The 8,199-nt window shown below is 38.6% G+C and overlaps 1 long non-coding RNA gene across 1 annotated transcript in view; it reads right to left on the bottom strand.

Moving 5' to 3' along the window:
* Positions 1-7,675, bottom strand: part of LOC116852305 — an 8,446-nt gene extending 771 nt beyond the window's left edge. Inside the window, exons 1-3 of the long non-coding RNA XR_004379742.1 lie at positions 7,583-7,675; positions 6,515-6,701; positions 4,661-4,938 (exon numbers count right to left, since the gene is read on the bottom strand). This is a non-coding gene — a long non-coding RNA (uncharacterized LOC116852305). The remainder of the gene's footprint in view (positions 1-4,660; positions 4,939-6,514; positions 6,702-7,582) is intronic.
* Positions 7,676-8,199: the final 524 nt, after the last annotated feature.

Genomic DNA, 8,199 nt, shown 5'->3' with positions numbered 1-8,199 from the left:
CGCCAGCGCCATTCAGTCAGCGGCACAAGCGGGCCGTTACAAGAGTTCGTTTACCTAGCCTTTGTGGAGCCTAGAGTTTTTGTTAGAGCTGTTGCCCAGGTATTGTTATTATTGATTATTCGATCATCATTATTTCGTTATTATCCACTCGCGGATACCATACCATTATCGAACAGATATTATTATCACTGCTATTTAATATTAGAGTATTATTATTTCTTTATTTAATTATTATTTAATTTATTCGGTTATTATTGAATTATTGCTATTACACATAGGAAAGCAACTCAGGCGTGCCGTTACGACAATTTCTTTGTCTTTAATCAGTTATAATAACAATTAATAACAATAACTAGGCAACCACAATAATAACTGATTAAAGACGAGGTAAAGAAATCGTCATAACGGCATGCCCGAGTTGCTTTCCTATGCATTATAGCAGTAATTAAATAATAACCAAATAAATTAAATAATAATCGAATAAAGAATTAATAATACTCGAATATTCAATAGTAGTGATAATAATATTTCCTCGACAATCGTGTGATAATATCCCCGAGTGGATAATAACAAAATAACGATAATCGAATAATCGGTAATAACAATGAATAACAATAACTGGATAACGGCAATAATAACTGATTGACGACAAGGTAAAGAAATTGCCGTAACGGCAAGCCCGAGTTGCATTCTTATGCGTAATAGCAAAAATCAAATAATAACCGAATAAATTAAATAGTAATCGAATAAAAAAATAATAATGCTTGAATATTAAATGGATAATAATAATATTTGATTGACATTGAGGAACTCGATTGCGACATTTCTCTATCTAACAAATAAAAAAGTAAATAAAACGCGGTAATTACCTGTCGCGGTAAAGCCCGCAACACCTACTCGCGTGAGGAGTATGCGTCTTAATTTGTCTTAATTATCACCTCAATCGTCACGAAGTCGAAACGCGGTATTAAAAATCGGCGCGGAATGATCTAGGAAATAACGCGGCAACTTCTAATGCGATCGTCTCGACGGTTGATAGTGCTATGGTGTGACGTTCAAACACATGCTCACGCACGCGTGTTTGCATGACCCGACTGCGTGCCTCCCCCTCCTCCCCCCAACGCCAATCAGTCAATGACCCGAGCGACGGTCGGTTTACCTAGCCGTTGTTGAGAGTTTTTGTTAGAGCCATTACCCAAGTATTGTTATTACCAATTATTCGATCATCATTATTTCTTTATTATCCACTCACGAATATTATCATACGATTGTCGAGCAGATATTATTATTACTACCATTTAATATTCAAGTATTATTACTTTTTTATTTGGTTATTATTTAATTTACTTGGTTATTATTTAATTATTACTAGGCAAACGTGTATATATATATATATATGTGTGTGCATATATATATACATATATATTTAGGTTAGATATAAAAATAGGTTATATTAAATGTTGAAAAGTTGCCATAAATAAGAACTTCCTTCGACAAAATAGCTCAGGACTTTTTGAATGAGGTTTTTTCATAAAGGAATAACGCTATATACTTAATAGGCGAGGGATAACATGTATATTTTTAATCTACACGATAGCTACAATTTTATCAAATACAATTTAAAATTTTGAATGTCGCAAAATAGGCCTGAAAGCTTATGAGAGCTTGGTCGCTCTCTTTGAAATTAAAGTGCTACGTGATATCATATTTATTTAAGTCATCGGTTTAAACTGGTTGAATCTATTCGATATTTGAAGCAGGTTTACCCCCGGAATGAATTACCGGGATATTGTAGAACAAACTGGCTCGAATTCGCAAATTCAAATCGATTTTCTCATCGCTCGACCACGAACGTAGTCGTGTAACGTGTAACAGCGACAATCGAAAAATGCACTTTTCGACGCTTCTGCCTAACTGATACCGCCGGAAATGGGCGCGTCCCTTGCGCTATCCCGAGATCTATCCACGCGAAGGGGTGTCCGTATGTGGTGTACGGTTACTACACCCATCTTGCGGCTCACTCGACGTAGAGAGACGAGTTTCTGGAAAGTTAGACAGGAGCGGCTAGTTGCACGGAGCCGGGCACGCGATCGAGCGGGAGATTTTTGCACGCGATTGTGCCGCGCCGACTGAATCCCCGAATGACTGCCCTCCCAAGCTCAAGGGACTTTCAACGTACATTAACGTGACTGTAACCATTGGCTATCGCGAGTAAGGGTGTATTACGCGTAATGAAATCGCGAGAATCGTAGAGACATGTCGACCGCCGATGGCTGATGAAATTGATTTCGTTAATGTCGAACCGTAGCGGATCGAGCCGCATCTTACTTCACCAAAAGAAATCGATAGAGAGAAGGAGCCGGCCGGTAATACGAGTCGAACGATTCGGAGCGATTTTTCGCAATGTGCGACTAATAATGTTCGATCGCCTCTCGTAGGAATATTAGCAATCGAGAATATTAGCAACCAAGAGAACCGCCATTAAAGGCTTCTCCTACTTCACATAATACGCAGAGTGTTTCGCAATTAAACAATTAAACTGTGTCGATATGTTCCACGAAAGAAAACATAAAAAAAAATATTATATAAACACAGGTAAAAAATATTTTATCGAAAGTTTCACTCGTATAACAGTCCATGGGCGCAATCCAACCGTTCAGTTTGCAAATCTCCAGTATAACGTTAAAAAAATTGGCAAATATTTCTAAACGACATTATTTGACGGAGCTTCCTGACGCGTTAAAATTGTATTAAGTTGTAAAAAAGAAAAATACACAACACTTTGATATTTTTAATTGCTGAATTTTGTACGGAATGTTAGTAGAAGCTGCCGATTGGCATCGGGAGCGCCTTTTTGTTCGATCAACACTTAATTAATCCTTGCTTGAAGATGTCTCGACGCAAATTTAATCTGTGACTTAATTATCTGGCTATTTACCGTAGGAAATTAAACAGCTATAACCAATCAGAGAGTGAGAGAGAAAGTGTGTGTGTATGTGTGTGCGTGTCAGAGAGAAAGAGCAAACGTAATTTATGAAAGTGAACATGTCGTCGCGGCACTGCAAAGCCGACATCTCGCAATGTAAGTGTGCTGAAATAAGGCGTGTTCGCTTGCACACGGCGTTCGTTTGCCGCTTTATCAGTTTAGTCGGTTTGCATTAGCTCCGATCGCATATTTCCACGCTAAAGTCGGCGATAATTAAGTCACAAATTAAATTTCCGCCAGGAAGAGTCAATTGCAAATCAGCCGCGAGATAAAACCGTGCTGCGACTCGACACTTCTCCGGAGTAACTTGCACGGCTCACGGGGCGTATACACCGCATAAACCAAACGCGCCCGTATGCAGATCAGAGCGAGATAATTTCCAATGATAAAATGCGGAATGGGTAATTGCGAGAGTGGTAAATTACTACAATGTCCGCCTCTCGAAACGCGCGCAGTTTTCTTCGAACCGGACAAGTCGATCGTCGAAAGCGGTCGCCGTCCAGATATGCGCGGTTATATACGAGCGAGTGATCGATAAGAGGGTGGTTCTCGTGATAAGAGCGAACCAGTCCTGGCCTTGGTGTGCTACCAATTGCTCCTCCGCCTTTAAATTGCAGCCGACGAAAAGGATCAAAGGCTCTGCTCCCGTTCGCCAGCCGAGCAGCTTTACTAGCCGGTTTTTGCTCCGGCTATCTTATTTCTCATGGTCCGTCTGAGTGTTTTAACTCGTGAGAACATATACGCGAGATTCGAACGGAAACCATGAATTTAAATGAGCACGCGGGCACCGTCTGTGTTTTAGCAAGTAAATATTTAATAAATTATGAAGATCAGTTTTATGGAAACATAAGTGTAATAATATACCAATTATAAGTATAATATAATAAATAATATAGCCAAATAAATATACGTAAAATGACGTTAACAAAGTCAGCAAGCTTATTATTAATATATTGTATTTATTTGGAAATTGTGTATGTAAAGATAAAAAAAATAATTATTTAAAATTGTAATAAATGATTAAATTAGATAAAATTAAATTAAACATTATAAAATTATAAGCAATTATAAAATTATAATAAATTGTAACGATTCTGTTAAATTTCTCGTAATAAAAGCATATGTCTCTTATTATTAAACTTTTTACAGAAACTAGTACCATAATCTTAACATATAGTTGCTGCAATTTTTGACACGCGTATGTGCATACGGTTAAAAATCATAAAAATATATCAGTGTAATATGAATGTGTTAAAGTTATATACTTCAAGCATATTCCTTAATCCTTTCGCTCTATCAACAGGATATATGTTTTGAAACATATGTTTTCCCTACTAATAATAATCTTATTCAATCGAATAAATAGCTTTTAGCATATTTAGAATATATCAACTATTACTTTACTTGTTACTCTCCGTTAGAACAAACATGTTCTTTCAAAAACCCCAATGGAGCATCAGTGTCCTGGCCCTATTCCTTTAGTACCAAACATATGATTTTTAATTTTCTTTCTTATTAATACTACATTAATTTATTTATTAAAGTGAAAGTTTAAAAAAAATTGTACCTTTAAAAAATAAAATTGGTAACGAAAGGATTAGTGTGTTTGGCCGACAAACGTACTCGATCAGTGAATTTACACCGGCATAAATTCCGTGAAACAATGCGACTTACCCTATATTTCTCGTCAATTCAGCCGCCGCATATGTCCTGTCGCGCCAATTCCTGTGCGATCCTTCACATTGGAACATTGATAACACTGCTAACAGTCCGACTTGACACCCGTTAGCACACATCGTTTCTCGTTTAGATTCGCGCAGTCACTTTATGTTCACTGCCGGCACTTCGTGTTAATTCCGGTCGATCGTGTGTGTTTCACATTTTCGCCGCAGGAAATCGAGAGCATCGACTGGTATTCGTCAATAAATCGTAACCGTGCATACGTAACGTACCTGTAAAATGTGTGTACTTACAGTTCTGCGGGTGCCTTACCATTCAACAGATTGACAATTATTAAAAACGCTCGATTAGCTACACTCATTTGTAGTCACATGTTTCTCATTAATTTTTATTAATTAATCTAGAAAACATGTTCCCCCATTTTCCGGATTAAACCATCATGCATAACTAGATACGGATGCGGCTAGTCGAAAATTTTCAATAACTATCGATTTATCAGTGGTAATGCATCTGCGGAATCGATATATATAATAAGCTAAAAGTGGGCTAAATGTAAGCTAAAAAGTTGTTCGTAATTTTTGCGGAGAATTTGTGAACTCATATATCTTGTACAATGACAGCATTCTCTCACTAGAAAACGAATTTTCTCATTGAACAAACCGGAGAATTTATAAACTCATCTCGAAAATTACGGACTACTTTTTAGTCTACAACGGAGTAAACGAAGTTGGAATAAGAAACAAAAACAATTTCTTACGTCTATACTCTAGCTCTCTTAGTATTTTACTTAAGAGAAACTTTCCGATGTGCAGAAATTGGAGACATAAGAGTGTAGACACAAACGAATTACATTATTTTTATTTTTTACGTCAAGCTTACATTAAACTTACTGTAGACAAACCTTAGGCTTGGTCTACAATATGCCGAGTAAACCGTAAGAATTGATTAATTATAACCGATTATTCTTATAATAATCAACTATAATTGGCTAATTCTTACGGCTCTTACGGCTTACTGCACATATTGTAGACCAAGCTTTAAGTGGCCGTCTACAATATAGCGGAATAAGTTGAAGTAAGAAATAAAAATCATTTATTCTGCTTACACCTATGCTCCAACTCCTTTAAGTAAAAGAAATACTTGCAGTTTAAGGGAGTAAGAATACAGACGTATAAGCGAAATAAATTATTTTTATTTCTTACTCCAATTTACGCCAAACTTATTCCGCATATTATAGACTAACAGACATGACACGTTGTGACAAGAACCGCTCGGACAAGTGTACACTGAGAAACAAGTGAATTACTCTCTAATAACGTACTTATAGTAAGTCTCGATGATTACACGTCGCTCTTTTCGACACTCACGATACTTAGTTCCGTACGAGTTCTCGCTTTCGACGGACAAAAGACGTGTAAAACGCGGAATGATGTCGATCGATGTGTTAATGGCAGTTGCCCGACGTAAAAAGATCGAAGATAGGCGTGCAATTTCTCACGTATACCGACAATTCCTGCCACGAACGTTGTGTGGCGTTACTAGACTGACGCGCTGTTTATATCCTTCTTTCTTGCTAACGTACCAACGCTATTGTCCGAGATTCGGCGTCGCGTATATCATTGGCATTATTTTAGCTTCCGCGCGTTTTTCCTCTACTTATTACTGAATTTCTAAATCCCGATTAATAAACTCGACAATCATCCGATTTTATTACTGCTTGAGTGAGGCTACAAATTGCTTGAGCAAGAACAAATGTAAGAGACGTCGACCTGACACGTTACGACGAACACTGATCGGACAAATATACATCGAGAAACGAGATTACTCTCTAATAAATAACGTACTTACAATACGTCCTGACGATCGCACATCACTTTTTTTGACACTCCCAATATTTATTTCCACACGAGACTCATCTTCGACGGACAAAAGACACGTAAAATGCGGAGCGATGTCGATTGATGTGTTAATGGCGGTTGTCCGACGTAAAAAGATCGAAGATAGACACGCAATTTCTCACGTACGCCAACAATTCCTGTGACGAACGTTGTGTAGTGTTACTAGATCGATGCGCTGTTTATACTCCTCTCTCTCTTTCTCTCTCTCTCTCTCTCTTTTGCTAGAGGACCGACGCTACCTCTCGAAATTCGGTGTAACGTATATCGTTAGCGTTATTTTAGCTTTCTCTTTTCCCCTAATTGTCTCATTAAATTTCTAATTCCCGATTAATAAACTTAACGACTGTCCGATTTTATTACTACTTGAGTGAGATTATAGCAAGAACAAGTGTAAGAGACGCCTACCTAACACGTCTCTACAAGCACTGGTCGGACAGATATATACTGAGATATTACGAAGAAATTATTCCCTAATAACGTATCTACAACACATTCCGATCGCACATCGCTGTTCTCGACACTCCCGAAACTTATTTCTGCAAAAGATTCACTTTCAACGAATAAAAGACACGTAAAACGCGGAGTGATGTCGATCGATGTGTTCATGGTGGTTGGTCGACGTAAAAAGATCGATTTCCAAGATAGCCGCGCAATTGATGACGGCACGCCGAAAATGCGCGCTGAATCGTGCATGACGTGACGGTCTAACAAGGACGCGCTCTGTGGAGTACTCTCTCTCTCTCTCTCTCTCTCTCTCTCTCTCTCTCTTGCTAACAAATGACGCCACCGCCCGAGATGTATCGCATATATCACTGACATAATTTTAGCTTCCTCTTTCCTTCTAATTATCATCGAATTTCTATTTTCCGACTAATAAACTCGACAATCGTCCGACTCTATTACTGCTTGAGTGAGGTTATAGCAAAAACAAGTATAACAGACGCCGATTCGACACCTCGCGATAAGCACCGGACAGAGAAGTACATGACAAACATACGAGTGTTTTGTACGTACTTACTTGACGGATAACACGATTGATCTACGCAGTTGCGTCGACGTGCTTTAATTTCTAGCAGCAAGCACACCCAACTACACAAGCGATCTTTCCGAGACGTCGAACTGACGCGAAGTGCCGGCCGAGCGCAGTCTAAGGTGACCACGCGAATCAAAACAATAGAGGGACGCGCGCCGGCGAGTGACGAGAGCTAGACTAGTGGTCTGTTCTTTTTAGCTGCACTGCTGAACTAGTGTAATAAGTTAGAGTGAGAAAACATATAATTATCTTACTTTAACTTATTGCACCAGTTCAGCAGTGCAGCTGAAAAACAGCTGAAAAACAGACCACGTGTTTACCGTCCCGTATACACATTAGCACGATAGTTTTTCAATCAGTCACCTGAGTCAAATACGCGTACAACGTTCCGATCAACCATTCGATAATCTATGGTGAAGCTTCCGACGTGACTGTGTCGCGGTATACCAAAGACGCGTTCTGTGGCACATCTCTCTCTCTCTCTCTCTCTCTCTCTCTCTCTCTCTCGCTAGATTGACGCTACCTTCCGAGATTCGGCGTCATGTTTATCCCTAGCGTCATTTTATTTATTTACATCTCTGATTACCACTCTATTTCTAATT

The sequence above is a fragment of the Odontomachus brunneus genome, unplaced genomic scaffold (assembly GCF_010583005.1).
Source record: "Odontomachus brunneus isolate Ranch 3 - 2012 unplaced genomic scaffold, Obru_v1 Obru_scaffold_213, whole genome shotgun sequence".
Classification (NCBI taxonomy): Eukaryota; Metazoa; Arthropoda; class Insecta; order Hymenoptera; family Formicidae; genus Odontomachus; species Odontomachus brunneus.
The sequence above is the reverse complement of the archived record's forward strand: the minus strand, read 5'-3'. Positions and strand labels throughout refer to the sequence as shown.